Below are 16,859 nucleotides of genomic sequence, written 5' to 3'. Positions count from 1 at the left end.
ATATATAATCTTAGTTAGGGTTACTATTGTTATGATGAAACACTATAACTAAAACAACTTGGAGAAAAGGGGGTTTATTCAACTTATACTTCCAAATCACTGTTCATCTTCAATGGAAGTCAGAACAGGAACTTAAGCAGGGCAGGGATCAGAAGGCAGGAGTTGATAAAAAGACCATGGAGGAATGCTGTTTACTTGACTTGCTCATCATGGCTTGCTCAGCCTGCTTTCTTACAGAATGCAGGACAACAGCCCAAGGATGGCACCACTCTCAATGGCCTGAACCCTGCCTAATAAATCACTAGTTACAAAAATGCAGTATAGGCTGCCAACTTAGAATTAAAAGTATTAAGAGATAGACTTGTTGAAAGAAGTATGTCACTGGGAATGGGCTTTGAGGTTTTGAAAGCCCATGTCAGATGTAATCTCTTTCTGACTGAAGACAAAATATAGTTCTCAACTAGCCCAATCATATAGATGGATTTTCGCAATTGAGTCTTCCTCTTCTCTGATGACTCTAGATTGTGTTAGGTTGACGTACAACTAACTAGCCAGTACACCTATAGAGTAATGAAACTTTCATCAGAGAAGCTTCCTTCAGCAGTGAGTGATGACCAAAGTTGGGACTCATGACTGGCCAAGATACTGAGAATAAATGTTTTCAGATTGTTCTGCTGTGACTTGTTACCCCTCTGAGGTCTAAGAAACATTGCATATAGGGGATGGAAAGACTGTAGAAACTGAAAGATATGGGAAATACAGTGGTACTCTGCTACCTGAGTATGATGACCATTTTAATCATGAACACATAGAAACTATGACTTCCTGCATAATTTCTGCTAGGAAAAAAAAGGATAAAGAACATGGGACAGAAGGGGAAATAATTGAGAAGATGTGGGAGTCAATGAGATTGGGAAGAGATATAGATACTAGTGACCAGTGAATATGATCACAGTGTATTTTATACAAGTACAGTACTATGAAAAATTTAAAAACTGAAAACAAGGAACATCCATAGACTAATTTATGTGATTTCATGTATATTGTCTATACCTCATAAACAACTACCAATTCCAAGATAGGGTTCACAACAATCTCAACTGAATATCAGGAAGTCAGCAAAAATATAAAAGAGATAGGGCATCATTAAGGTAATGCTAGTAATCACACATCAATAACATGATTTCAATGTGATGAGGAAAGCATATTGCAATGGATCTCTCTGAGCAGTACAAGAGTCTGCATGGAAGTGAGTGTTAAATGAGAAGAATATTTAGAAGTTCAATGTTCTCTTCTATAGATCACAATGATAGTAACTGTCATTTATGTATTGATTCATGGTTTTATAAATATAATACTTTGTAAAATAGGCTTCCTATGGAGGATGGTGTATAGCAACCAATGTGTACAGACAAACATGTCACAGTTAAAAAAAAATGTTGCATCACCCTGGAGTAGTTATTTTCCTCTTTAGAAACTAAATGCAAAGAAGAATCACTTAAATGATAAAGTATTTGTTTCCAGTCATCAATTGAGGGGGAGTTATAGTCAGCTAAGGCAGGTAAGGTATGATGACAAATGACTTCTCTGATGGTAGGAGTAGGTCACTTGACTATTCACATGTTTGTGGGTTGAGAAACATGACCACAGTGTAAATCAAAAGGCCCTTTCTTCCCCCAGTGACTCACTTTCTCCACCTACATGTCACTTTCTACATTTCTCCAACCTCCCAAAGCAATACCACCAGCTCAGGACCAAATGTTCAAGCGCATAAGCCTGTGTACAACATTTCACATACAGAACACATTATAGTATTGCACTGAACTACTGCAGGGTGAACAGGAACACACCAAAAAATGATATTATTGTTCCTTTAAGGAAGATATTCAATACTTTGTTGTAATACAAAAAAATATTTCTGAAATTCAAGGTTATTTTTCAAAACTAACTTATACATATATAAATTTTATATTGAGCAAGAAACACACACTAATGAACTGAGATAGTGTTGATAACAAATAGATTACCTAGTGCTACAGTGATAGAGATTGGACATTGATGTTTTCTCTAGCCTATTTATTGGTTTACAGACATACCTAGCCTCTGACTTCATTTTGTACAAATAAGGGGTTTCTGAAAACTCCTTTCACATGAATGCCAAGAAAGATGATTTCATTTTAGGCAATCATCATGATTATGAGCTACAGACTCTGAGAACCTGAGTTTCTACTTGGCCATAACTCAACACTGTTTATAGCAATGTTAAGTTCAGGACTCTCTGATTTCAGTGTTATGGCCTTTCTGTAACATGGTACAGTAAGTTAGGCAAATGACCTGTCAAATATTGACAGCTTCCAGCTTCATTTTTAGCACAGTATGTATCCCAAGGAATCTTTCTTACACTTTTGGTACTCTCATTATTTTCTCTATAGAGGATTTTATTTATTTACTCATGCATGTGTTTTTCTCTTTGTTTTGTGTCAAGGTCTACTTAGGTTGCACAGGCTGACCTTGAGTTGTGACTCTTCTGCTTCAGTCTATTGAAATTTTAGGTATAAGAAGTAAACTCAAGAGAATGTTGAATGATTCATGGTCCTACTGAAAAGGAAAAAAAAATGCATTTTTATAATTTTTGTCTGAATCTTGTCCTAAGAACTCTGGAGCAAGACTGAGAATATGTGCTTGATTCTGTATTTGTGTGTGTGTGTGTGTGTGTGTGTGTGTGTGTGTGTGTGTGTGACCAGACAATTCTCTGTGTGGTTTCTTAAGGATTTGCTCTCAAAAGAATTGAAGAATATGAGAAAATAGGGGCGAGAAGAAGAATCCAAGCTATAATAAGTCAGAAACAAAGTCCTGGGTTAGTTTGCTCTTCCATGAAACTTTAGAAATACAGAGTGTATCAAGGGTCAACGCTCTGATCTTTTGGAATCCTGAACAGAGGACTTCACTGGAGCTTGAGAGGGAAATAGAGTTCAAGGCTAATACTGAAAAATAGATCAACAATTATTGTGTATCTGTGACTATCACCTTCTCCTGGGAGGCTGAAAAGTCTTTGGGGATTGGTGGTGATTTGAATTATTTCTTTTAATTTTTGAGATTATAATGTAGTTACTTCATCTTTCCCTTCCTTTTTCTCCTTTAAACCTCCCACATAACCCTCCTTGCTCTCTTCAAATTCAGACCTTCTACTTTCACTAAATGTTTCTACACACATGTATAAATATATGTTAATAATTGAGGTTGATATGTTCTTCCCTGGACAAGACTATTTCTACTAATCACAGTATTCCTTAGTTTTCTCCACCACTTTTTATAGAGCTGAGGCCTTGTGAGCTTCCCCAGTCCACTTTAGCATGCTTTGTTTTTGTCCTTATTCAGGTCATATTTAGGCAGTCATTTTAGTGAGACTTTGTGGGTGTAGCTTCTTACATTACCGTAAAACACCATCTCATGGCAAACTCCCTGATCTTCTGGCTCTTAAAGTAGTTCCACCCGCTTTTCTGCAATCACTCCTGATTGGAGTTATATTATAAATATACCCATCGTGACTGGGTTTCACAGTTCTGTATTTTGACTAGTTTTGATTTTCTATAATGGTTTCTGTATGTTGCAAAGAGAAGTTTCCTTCATGATGGATGAGGAATTCACTTCTCTCTGGATATAAGAACAAGTATTTGGAAGGCAGTCAAGGATGATAAAGGCTTGGTAAAGTGGTGGTGGTTGCAGCTTCTTCTCCATGATCTCTGTCTTTACTATTCTTGGGTAACTAGCACCAGGCATCCCTTCTGTCTTTTGAGAAGGTCTTAAGTCAAATAGAGAGTTATTGATTATTGCCAAATAATGGCTGCCACTAGTGAACCCTTAGGCTTATTGTGCCATGCAGTTTGTTCATAGATGTCATAACTGGATAAAATTGCTGGTTGTTTCCTTCCATCAAAGCTGCCATGGAGCCTTCCGGAACTGTAAAATCTCCTCCTCGGGGAGGAGCTATTCAGGTCAGTTCCTTATCAGGGGCCTCTGAGCCTTGTGTCTTCATCAATGGGACTTATTCACCTCTGTCAGACAACCAAGGGTAATACCAATAAGCACTATATTTTGGGAGTTTTAGACATTCATGGCCAAAAGAGGACTTCTCATGCCTGATGCTGGTTATGATTATGATTATGATGATTATTATGATTATTATTATTATTAACAAGGTCTTTGGCTCTTGTGGGAACCATCAGCCCAGATGAAAAATTTTCACTTTATATATGTGGAGTTATGCATAGGCTTACCTATATTATATATTTTTCAGCATATAGTTAATAATATGATTCCTTATAATTTTTTTCAGAATCCTTTCTCTTATTTTACCATTCTTTCACTTTATTCTGTATTTATCTTCCTCCTCACCCTATCTAGAGCCCCCATCTTTTTTCATTTCCCCAGTCAGGTTACTTGTACCCTGTTTTCCATTCTTTATTGTTTCCCAACATCCCCACTCTGACAGCGGCGCCTACTAATTTCCTGGTTTCTGCAGTCACTCCAGAATATATACTTATATGTGAAGATTTGGAGCTAGGAGTCTCTGATGAGAGACTATATGCAATGTTGGTCCTCCTGTTAACTAAATGTGTTATCTCACTGGGATTTTTTTAAAAAAATCATAAGTAAGTAGAATGAATCTATGCTAAGAATACTTCAGCACACTTGTGTCAATCACTATATAACAGTATATGTCATTAAGATCTCTGATGCATGGTTACAGAAATTCATAAACAACAGTCATATTGTGTTCCCTGTTTTATTTTCTCTCCCCTTCTCCCATTCTAATTACATTAAGTCTACTATACAGCTTTGCATCTTTGCCTCAAAGCAATCAGAATATAGAAAGAGAAATTCTAAAAGAATACAGACAAAAGCAAAAATATCCATCAGGATTGTAAATGCGGGTAATCCTTTGAAAATACAAAACTCTTGTGCAATATAAATTAACATGCAGACCAACGACACCTTTTCTTGCTGAAAACAAAACGCAAAAGAAAACAACCTCTGCTTTCATGTAACTGTAAATAATGCTTCATTATTTACAGAAGCAGAGATAGGACTTTTGTTTGTAGAAATTAAGATACTTCAATGTAGGTAGATAGAATGGCAATTATTTCTTTTTATTTTATTTCATGACCACATCAAATTCAAATGGTATTTCTCTTTCAGTTCGATCCACCCCACAATGAGAATTGCTTACCTGTTATCTCTCTAACAAATTTGACCCATGACAGTTTAGGCAGGATAATAAGACTGCGTGACACTGAGTCAGCTCTGTGTGGTTCTCCTCCCAAGTGTGATTAAAGAAGCGATTGCACGCCAAATGGGATGGCTTCTGACTGAGCCAGCTAATATGAGAGATGTATTAAATTATATTATCTCTTACTCTCACCTTCTCTCCGGAAACAGAAAGGTCTTTGGGGATTATTCATGGTACTGTTTTAATAACTCCCTATAGCTTTGCTGATGTGTGGTCATTAAGAACTTTATAAGGAGTGATTATAATGGAAGTGGATTTTTTAATAGATATGGGTCTTGCAAAAAATGCTTTCTTTTCTTTTTTTGAAAACCTTTTCAAAATAGTATTTGACCCAGAGAGTCTAGAAAATCAGCCAGCGCTTCATCTATAAAACCTAGGAAATAAATGATAAAATGGAGAAAATAAAAGTTCAGACTTAGTTCCTTTCCCGGTGGCTTTGATGTCCTTGAGGATAAGCCAGAGTCATGAAAATATAGAACTGTCAAAAGAAATAACTAGAAGCAGTAAAATTATGGACATCAGATCTAATAACTATGAAATTGAACACAGGACCAGAGTTGAGTGGTTTCAAATACTTAGTAATAGAATATTCAGAATTTGGGGTAGAGACAAATTATTGGTACTGAAGTAGATATTTCTGAAGCAGAGAGACTTACTTTTCATGTCATCAGTTAAAAAACAAAAGCATTGGACCACATACAACTAGTTCTGCTTTTCTGAGTAGTGATCAGAAAAAGGCAACAGGTTGCATTCATAGAAACAACTTCTTGAGTCTTTATATTCTTACTCTGACCTGTTCCAAACCTATAAGCTCAGTAAGTTATTTAACTGCTTGGTCTCTCCTTTTCATTTATAAAATAGATATAATATGTGTATCATATAATTACTTTAATGACTGAATTAAAGATTTAATAAAGGTAGTGAAAAATAAGAAATGTCTTATTAAAATGGCTCAACAGTATTAATGTTGCTATTGTAATCCAGTCTTGTTTATAAAAGGAGACATGGTTCAATAATCCCTGAGGTCAAAAATAATCTTGATATTTTATAATGCTGAGCTATCCACAGGTGTGGTGTAGCATGTTTCCTGCAATTGGCAAATGACAGGAGGGATTGTCACTAGATACCATTTATGCACTCTGGAATCCATCTGTTATTTTATTCCAAGTAGAATCAGATCTATCCCAAAATTCTTAGATTATTTCTTTGCTCATCAAGGAGTTGTTTTCTATACCTGATAATTACTGAAAACTATGAAATTGTTTGTTGGAAGATTTTTGGTAAGGTTAATTTCACAGGCATAAAATAATTGAAGTCCATGCGGTTTAAAGTGTATAACAGAATTTGGTTGTTTAATTTGCTTAGCTGACTTTTGTTGTCTATCTAATAGACAGAGTCTTTGTCTGTTCTTGTGAAAAAAAATGTGATGACAGCAACTTAGGCAGAAAGATTTCATTCTGGATACCTAGTCAAGGTAAATTCATTATGGTGATGAAATAAATAGGGTGAGAAACAGAAACCAGTGATTACTTGTTATCTGTCACCTTCGTTTCCCCATTTTATAACACCAGGATTTGCCAAGAAAGCAGTCCTGTCCTAAGGCAGAGTGGGTCTCCATACATCAATTAACTTAACTAAGATAATACTAGAGTCCTACTTGCAAGACAAATCTAGATTCTGGCACATTGACAACAATCACCATCACAGAAACGCTTCTTACCTGCAATAAAAGGCTCCTAAAATACAACTGTAGGTCCTTGTTTCTCTAAGTCAGTAGTGTGAACTCCAAAATAGATCAAATTGACTCCTCAAGGAAGAACTCATTAAAACCATATCATTGATCTAAGTTAGCTCTCCCATTTTGGCTTTTTTAAATTTTATTTTATTTATTGTTTTAAATTGAGCTATACATATTCCTAAGTAAACTTGATAAGAATTTAATTATCCAAACTCCTCCATGAAATGCCAACTCTTTTGATATGATGGGCATGGATTCTTTTTCTTATGAGATCACTGTTACAAAGACTTTAAGTATGATCTCATATTTTAAAAAGCATTCTAAAATTTTAAAGTCACCTAAATGACTATGTATTTAAAGCAGGTGAAGGTCAGGAAGTACTTAACCAGAGAATACATTTAGTGCATTAACTTCACTTCCGTCTCAGGAGTATGTACACAGACCATGTGAAAAGCATGTTGCTCAATTCCAGAGATGAAGCATGGAACAATGACTTAGGGATCAGGGTTCGATGAGATTTAGATAAATGAGCTTATGGAGATAAAGGACTAACTGGCACTGATCTCCTAGGGATCTAATCCCAGAGGAATAACAACAGAGTAGCTCCAGAAACTACTTGGTCACACAGGATGACAACCACACACAAAGATGGTCCATTTTATAATCTATTGCTCATTTGATTGTCTTTTACAAAAAGTTATCATTTATTATTTTCTAACCATGGTCTCTATCTGTAGCACAGGCTTGAGGAGAACTAACCATGTAGCTCAGATTGGTCTCTGATTACCAGCCTTCTATTTCTGAGCCTTGTTTTCTGAGAGTATAGACATGTGCCACAATGCCCAGCACTAGTGGTTATTCTTAATTCCACAATAAATAGTAATTATCATATGTTCAAATCCTCCTTAATGTTTTAGAATGTCTAGTAACTCTCAGATCAACATTGATAAAGTACATCATATCAAAAATAGGAAAAATCCCTTTTAAACTAAACCCTAATGTACACATTTCTTCTCTCTTCAACTGGGCAGGTTTTAATGACCTTTTTTTTTTCAAATGTTTCTCCCTTATATCAACTTTTTACCTGTCAAAGGATACATTTCTTCACAAATACACTGCTATTTTTCTTTTTATCCTTCCTTGTTTCCCTCTTCTGATTCTGAGCACTTTCTAATCATTTTTTTCCAGCTAACACATCTAGTTTTGTGTGCTCTCTGATGTGCACACTTCTCCTCTTCCTGATCTGTGTAGACCACGACGTCCTTGTTCCTCCACAGCAGCAGTGAAGACTAAATGGTCACAAATGTAGAACTGCGGTGTTTCTTTCCACTGCTCTTATTGTGCTTTCCTTTTGTTTAAGATGGCAATCATGCTACAGTGATTATTAAAAGGACAGACTGACAGACTTGTAAGATGTCCATCCTTCACTGAGGGTCCACTAGATTTCTCCCACTTCACTCAGAACATTTGTCTTTAAGTACAACTTAGTTCATCTAAAGCAACAAAGACTGAGTTTTCCGCATCATATAGCACCTTTTCCATGCACCAGAGCACTGTGCTATGAGCCCTTTTGAGAAGGGCAAGGTCTACTTAATCTCTTCGTCCCCCATTCAGGGTGTTCTAGGCTGTTCGCTGAGAATTACCAACTCCCATCTCGCAGTAAGGGGGTTGAAGGTCACCCAAATTCTCAATGTCCTAGACTCATCCCTGTACCACTAACACATATGCTGATATCCTATGTGACCACCTGTTAAGTTTCTCTCAAAACCAGTAAACATGAGCCCTTTCTGTCTTATTCCATTTGGCTTTAACAACTTCAAGATTCCTCTAGAATGGGAATGCCAGAGAATTATGCCAAACTTCACACTGATGCCATGTTTATTAAAGACTCCCACCGTTCCCTTGGTCCTCTGTAGTAGTAGAAGCTCATCTACACTGCAGAGTTATTTCCACAGTCTCTTCCAGCTCCTTTCTGTGCTGATTCTATTGTCCTCTGTGAAGACGTTTACATTCTTTTTCATACCAAGACCCTAGGATTTCTCTCTGCTCTAGACAATCTCACTTCTATCATTTATTTATAACATGATAACCAAGTGATGATTCTGTCCACAGAATAAAACATTAATCATCACAGCTCTCATAATTGTCTACAACACTAGAAAATGAATTCAGGGTGGGTTTTGCCTTGGAAAAACAAGTAATCATCTTGATGCACATTTATATTCTCTCTTGAACAAAAAGAACCACACTTAACAACTCTAATTTTCAAAGATGCCTCAAAATGACCATGTTAATAGGCCAGCACAGGAAAGACTACTAATATAAAATAAAATTCCTTAGATATTCATACGAGTTTTGTCTTCAGAAGTGTTTTCTCATTTTTCCTTTTTTGTGGTCAGTGTCTTCCAATGCTCAAATACAGTTATTAAAAGGCAATTATAGAATTCCCATACACAACATTACGTGTCGAGCTACTAACGCTGTTGACATTGATGCCATACTAGCAGTGAATACACAGCACACATTCACCTTGGTAATGTGCCTTACTTTCCAAATATCACAAAATAAACAGTCTATAAATTTTGAGTGCCAACTAACAACTTAAACTTCTACACCATATGTTCATGTGATACAAAACAAAGTGGAACTCATAAGATTGGTGTTTTATCATCATGGAAACCCTGGATGATGCCCCAAAGCCCAAGTTTACTTCACAAAAACAGGTTTCTATTAGCAAAGAATAGTGTGAGCAGAATTTTGACAGTGATATTAAAATACTAGATATTGGCTGAGTTACACAAGCCTAAATAAAATCTTTCAGTTCTGATGAATACTATTAAGCATGAGACATAGAAAATCATTCAAATAATCATAATAAAAACATGCATATGAATTACATAATACAGATTGAGCAAGTTGTATTTATGTATCTTAGAATGTGTGTGTGTAACAACATTAATGAAAAAAGAAGACATAAATTTGAAAGCAATCAAGGAAAAGTATATGGGAAGATTTGAAGGGAAGAGGGAAATGATGCAATTATGTTATAATCTCACATATTAAAATAAATACATTTTTAAAAGTCCTATGTTCTAGTCACCAATAACGTTTAACCTGACACCACTTGGAGTCATCTGAAGAAAAAATATCAACTTTCCCGAGGACATGCCTGGGGAAGATTGTCTTGATTATTAGTTCATATAGCTGGACCTGGTCATTGTGGGCACCATCCCCTTGATAGCTGGTCCTTGACTATATAAGAAAACAATCTGAGTACAATCCTATCTGAAAATCAGCTAGTAAGCAGCATCTTCCATGGCTGCTGCTGTACTTTTGTGGCTGTGCAGTAAATTTCTTGGTCAGAGACAACAGTACACAGGAAAGCAATCAGCCTTGCCTTCCTTGAGTCCCTGACTTTTTCTAAGGATGAAATATAACCCACAAGCTGAAATAAAGAACTTTCTCCCCCAAGTTGGTTTTGGTTGTGGTATTTGGTACAGCAATGGAATAAAAGTATAACATCATATAAAAATGATTCAGAGAAAATATGAGATAAAATTAATGAGTGTGTGTGTGTGCGTGCATGTGTGTGCGTGTGCATGTGTGCACATGTGCCTGATTGGCATAGGGAAAAAAATTAAACTGCAGTCAGTTGATTTCCATTGCAATTCTGTTTCTGAAGCCACAGCAGATCACAGGTAGCCCATGCCCGTACTACATTGAGGAACTTTATGGTCACACAGAACTCAAGCCGTCTAATCTTTTCCTGTCTTTTGAACAGCACGCTGCTATGGCTAACTGACTCATTAAGGTCAGCCATTCTTCTTGCCAACTTTAAAAATCACATTCTTAGAAGAATTACACAACCGAGTCAGACACTGTGGGCAAATTTAATTAACTAAATGTCAGAGACTGCTGTTGTTACAAATGACACAAGAGGAAAACACAGTGTAGGACACAACCTTGAAACACTTGTTATTTGTGTGAAGTGTTCTTAAAGAACTGTCACCGAGTGTACCACTTGGTCTCAGAAGCAGGTGCAAAGGATACAAATATTTCAATAAACAAAAATATTGTTTTGGTTTTTTTGCAATTATCTTTGTTGGAATCACATGAAAAGAAACAAAAAAATAGGAGACACTGTTCATTTTGTCTGTTTTCTCATATGTTAAGTTGGGTATTTAGAAGAACCATGTTCATTAAGATTCCTATAAACATGGGTCTATTTATATATTGATTATTATCTATGAGCATAGTTTTATGGATCTATTATCTATCTACCTTCTGGCTAACCAATGATCACATACTGAGACCACAGAGAGTGCATCACTCAAGAAAGTGTTAAAATCCTCTATTTTGCTGAGCATAACATGATCACTTAGAACTGAGATGCCATCAGAAGAAAGAAAGTATAAATCAATTGAACAATTTTAGATTACTAAGCTCATCTTGCTATGATATTAAACATCTACATTTTGTCCCATCTTACTTCCTTTATTTCAATAGGCATCCACTTACTAGCAATAGCCAGGGATTTCTATGAAGCCTGACACAGGCCTCAGGTCATGTCTACCCCAGCTCTATCCTTATCTATTGAGAGGAGTTACAAGTCCTTTTCTGACTTGTACTCGGATTTTATTGAGTTATTTCAGTTACATGACACTTTGCCATGGCTTTTCAAACTTTTGATCTCTCCTGAACATCTAGAGTCTTTTGCTGCCACCAACAGACTGGAACAATGTGCTATGCTGAAAACCTGGGCTTGCAACATGAAAACTTTCCTGCTACTGAATCACAGGCCTCTATATTGTAAACAAAGATCAAGTGTTATAAACTTAACAATTATCCACATTTCTAGTGTGTGACTGGATTATTTCTTTTTGTTTTTTTTATTAGATTTATTTAAAAAAATAATACCAATCCAAATTCCTACTCCCTGCCTTCCTCCCATTCCCTCCACACACCCTCTCCTTCTAATCTTAAGAAAGGATAAAGCGCTTTGCTTTGTGGAAGGCCCAAGGCCCTCCCTACTACATCTAGGCTGAGCAAGGTATACATCCAAAGAGAATAGGATCCCAAAATGCCAGTACATGCAGTAGGGGTAAATTCCAGTGCCACTGCCAGTGACCCCTCCATCTATTTCTACCAGAAAGGTAATTTTATAAACTCATTAAAAAGAGCCATTTTGGTTATTATTTTCATTTTATTTACCTGGACTTTTTCTGTAGTAGAAAACAAAGACTTTTTAAATAATAGACTAGATTAGAATTTTCTTTTGTATCTATACTCAATAACCCAATTAGGATACATAGTTTATTCTTATCTCTGGCATTTCTGATTTATTTCATACAAATTAAGAATCACAATGTAAAATGAACATGGACTGTAATAATTTTTTAATAATCCTAATCACTGCCTTCTGAAATGTTTGATATTAAGGAATAAAATCCATATAACATAATTAAGGACATAACCATTCTTAATTAAAGAATTGGTTATCCAGAGAGCATATCTAATATTTCAAGTTCCTTTTGTTTCAACGAATTTTTTAATTCTTCATCAACTCAGACACTTAGAAATCTTGAAACTGGAATGGAGCTTCTCAGATGCCTTCTAATATTAAATAGTTGTAAAAATGATAAATAAAAATTTTATCATACTGATTTAAGTGATCTATGAAATCCTTACTGAACCATCTATCATCTATCTATATTTATTTACCCCTTTCTCTTACATACATACACAGACACAGACAAGAAACAGCAACCCCCAACTTACTCACACACAGGTGCAGCATTTCCAAGAAGAAACCAAGACATGGAGATTGTGAAACTTATTAAAACTCATCCATATCCTAATACATCAGCTATCATTTAGTATAAGTCTTGACTCAATAGGTTCTAGCTATTTTGTTACAATATGGTACTCTTCTACATCAGACCCAGCACAATTCACAACAAATAGAAACTTCTCTACTTTCTAAGCAACCACCCTTACTTGGTCATAAGCACAAAACCCAATATAATTTGTAGGCCAATCTCATAAAATAATCCCTTTAGATCATTTGAACAGAAGAAAGTATTTGTTATTCATGTCAGAAAAGTTAAATGTTTAAGTCAGCATTGTGAGGAATCTGGATAAATGACTTAAGGACTAGCATTTACTAGAGAATTTACTTAAGACAGAAGAAAAAAATAATAAAAATTAGAAAGCTAAACTCTTAGATTATGGGGTTATATTTTATATATATGATTATAGTGTTAATATTGATTTAGAGTAAAAGTTGTTGAGTTTAGAGTAAAAGAATGTGTTTGGCAGACAGAAAATCACTCTTAATAAATAATAAATCATGTATTCTCTCTGTATTTGTGTATGTGTATATGGCTCATGTGTGTACAAATATGCCTGTAAGCATGTACATATGCTTTATGCCAAAAGAGAATAGCAGGTGTTATTCCTCAGGTGCTATCTAGTTTGTGTTTTGGAAAGAAGGTTTTTCTGGGGCTTGGTGATTCATTCAGGCTGGCTGCTCAGCCACACTCAAAGGTCCAACTGTCTCTGCCTCCACAAAGCTGGGATTTCAAGCACTTGCCACCTTGTCTGAGTTTTCTTTTTCTTTTTCCTTGTATATGGGAATTCAAGAAATCAAATGTGAGTCTTCATGCTTGCGTGGCAAGCACTTAAGTGGCTGACCTCTCCATCTAGCTCACATGCTTTTCCTTAACCATCTAAGAATACTCCAGATATTAATAGACTCTCTTAACACATACTCATCATGAAAACAAATACATTCATTTGCTACTCTGAAGAAAACTTAACTGAATAATTCCAATAGCTTGTGAGTTTTTGTCTTTCAAGATATTTTTCTGAAGAATGTTTGAAGTGGCTTCTGCTGCAGTCTGATTTCTAAGTATTAATGAGGAATGCTTCTGTATGAGAATTCTGAAGCACTGCTTAAAGATAGCTATGACATAATTTGTTTAATGATATTATCAGTGACCAATGAATTAATCAAAGGAGGATAAAGGATGAGAAAAAGGGGAGAAGGGTGAGAAATATGGAGAAGGGAATGAAAAGCAGTAAGAGGAAGTAGTGAATTTTTATAGTTTTCATTCTGAATTTATAAAAAATATCTAACATGGTCTGAATGAAAGCATGGCTTGTAGATTATGAAATTAAAATGATAATCCAAAGTGCCTTACATATGGCAAATTACATTTACTATTCCAGATTCGTGTGGCAGAGTAGCTGTTCAGAATTGTATACTAGGTTTTCTTCAGAAGATTCATGGATAAACTGTTTTGAAATATTTGTCAGTATATAGAATAGAATTGAACAGATGTACCACTCAAGTGCTATGAAAATATTATCTGAAACTTATATTGCCAATTGATGGTGTACTGGAAGAAAGGCAACTTGGAGTTTCCAGAAAACCACTAGAAGCTTGAAAGAGAAAATGAAGGGTTTTCTAGCAGGTAGCAGAAGGAACATGTCTCTGTTGGCCTGAATTATTTTTTTTTAGCCTCCAGAGACATGAAACCATTAATTCTTATTACTCTAACAGGTAGTACGGATATTGTGTTATAGAAATTGTGCAGTACTGAATCTATATACATACCACATCTAAGCAAGGATAAAGAGGAATGTTATTAATACAGATGAAATTCAAGTATTTGGAATTGATGAGGTTTCTCTATGGCTAATAAATTAATCAATAAGATAAATAACTTTGTATACTGACTTCTTCTGGCTTCAAATTGTTTAAGAAATTTATACTACCTCTTTATAGCTCATTCAAGTTATTTTTTGATATACATTTGCAGCAAAAGAATAAGACAAAATAAAAACGTGCTGTGCAAGTTCATGCTTCTTCGCTTGATCACATTTAGTTCTACTACATTCTTCCCAGCTGTCTTTAATACATGGTATAAACTTATGTGGGATGTCCTTCTGTATATGTGTTTCTTTTATTGATTGATGAATAAAACTGTTTTAGTGAATGGATTAGCAGAGTAAAGGCAGGTGGGAAATCTGAACAGAGCTAAAGAGAAAGAGTATGCCAAGTCAAAGGGACGTCATGTAGCCGCCGAAGGAGAAAGATGCCAGAAGCTTACCTATAAATCACAACCTTATGGTGATACATAGATTAATAGAAATGGGTTAATATAACATTTAAGAGCTAGCTAGAAAAATGCCTTAGACATTGGCCAAGAAGTATTATAATTAATATAGTTTCTGTGTGATTATTTTGGTCTGGGTGACTGGGAAACAAAATCACAGTCTCTGTCTACAATAAAAAGAATTCATCACTTTGATGATGTCAACAGAACAATTTATTGAGGTTGATACTGTCTAGAAGAAATACTTTCTCTCATTAATAAATGAATTGACCAGCTTTCTTCTCAGTTGATGAACAAAAGGAATAATTCAATGTAACCAATTTTACTACTTTATTCACTTATTTATGTATCAATTTATTTGCCTGTTCATTTGTCGGTCTGGGACAGGATCTCACTCTGTAGCTCAGGCCAGTCTGTAACTTGTTAAGGAGCCCAAGCTGATTTCAAACACATGACTAATTTTTCTGCCTCTTTCCCTCAAGGGCTAAAATTACAGGAATAGTTTCACTGTTTTCAAATAGTGATAAAATTTTAATCAGTGTCTTCATGATTCGGCAAAAAGGAGAATAAATAATTACAGAAAAAAATACGTATTTTCAACACAGAAATAATATGTGTTGAGTGATAGCATTTGCAAAAAAGAGGGGTATGAAAAGCAACATTGATGAAGTTCATCTTTTAAGGAAGCATTGAGTGTAGGAGATTAGTCACACCGTGTGACAGTGTGCTCAGACTAAAGATGTGTTTGTAAAGGTTGTGGTCGAGGGTTTCTGTGACAGGAAGGAGAACTGTCTGAGGAAATTATAAATAAGTAGACAGTAGGGTTGCAAAGGTCAACTATGTAATTTAGGTTCACATATAGGAGGACACCAGCCATAACGGCTGCTCACAGAGGGTGCATGTGACACACTTACATCTGGACTCTGTTTGGGATCTACACTGAACTATCCTGTTAGAACAACTAGAATTCTCACTGTTCACTATACTCACCAATGCGCCACTAAACCCTGTCTTAACAGTGTAAAGCATACTGTGATTGCCATCATTTATAGTAAATATAGGGTGTGAGGCTTATCTATGATTAAATATAAACTAGGAAAAGGTAACTGAAAGACCCTCGAAGAGGACTTTCTCTCAGGAGGAGACCTCCCCGCTGCCAAGGAACAGGCCGAGACCATACGGATGCAAATCGCAAGAGGTTTATTGGGTTTATTGCTGCGGGCAGCAAGTCTTTCGGAGCACTTGAGCGCCTGCCAACTGGAGGGCGGGTTTTTTATAGGGAAGAGCAAAAAGCAAGTTTACAGAAGCAAAAGTGTGGTTATCGGAATGAGGCGGGGGCATGAATGGTTTCCTCTCTCAGCATGGGTGTCAGCAAAAGTCATCCTGTTCCTATCTTATAGATATCCTGTTTTGCAGTCAACCTGCTTTGTTGATGTCCTATCTTATTGATATCCTGCCTTCCAGTCTTCCTATCTCATCCTGCTCTCTCAAGCACATGGGATGTTCTTACGAGAGCAGGCTGGCTGCTGCGGGTTTTGATAAGGGGGTATGTAGGGTCTTTCATAACTTTTGAAAAAAATCTCCCATTTAATGAATTAAAAAAACACTGCCAGGTATGCTGGAATTTGCCTGTGATTCTAGCACTTATAAGGCTAAATCAAGAACACCATGAGTTGAAAGCCAGTCTGGGCTACATGGTATGATGTTGTTT

The sequence above is a fragment of the Alexandromys fortis genome, unplaced genomic scaffold, assembly GCF_014885135.2.
Source record: "Alexandromys fortis isolate MF-2015 unplaced genomic scaffold, M_Fortis_MF-2015_v1.1 scaffold_5, whole genome shotgun sequence".
In the NCBI taxonomy this organism is placed as follows: domain Eukaryota; kingdom Metazoa; phylum Chordata; class Mammalia; order Rodentia; family Cricetidae; genus Alexandromys; species Alexandromys fortis.
The sequence above is the reverse complement of the archived record's forward strand: the minus strand, read 5'-3'. Positions refer to the sequence as shown.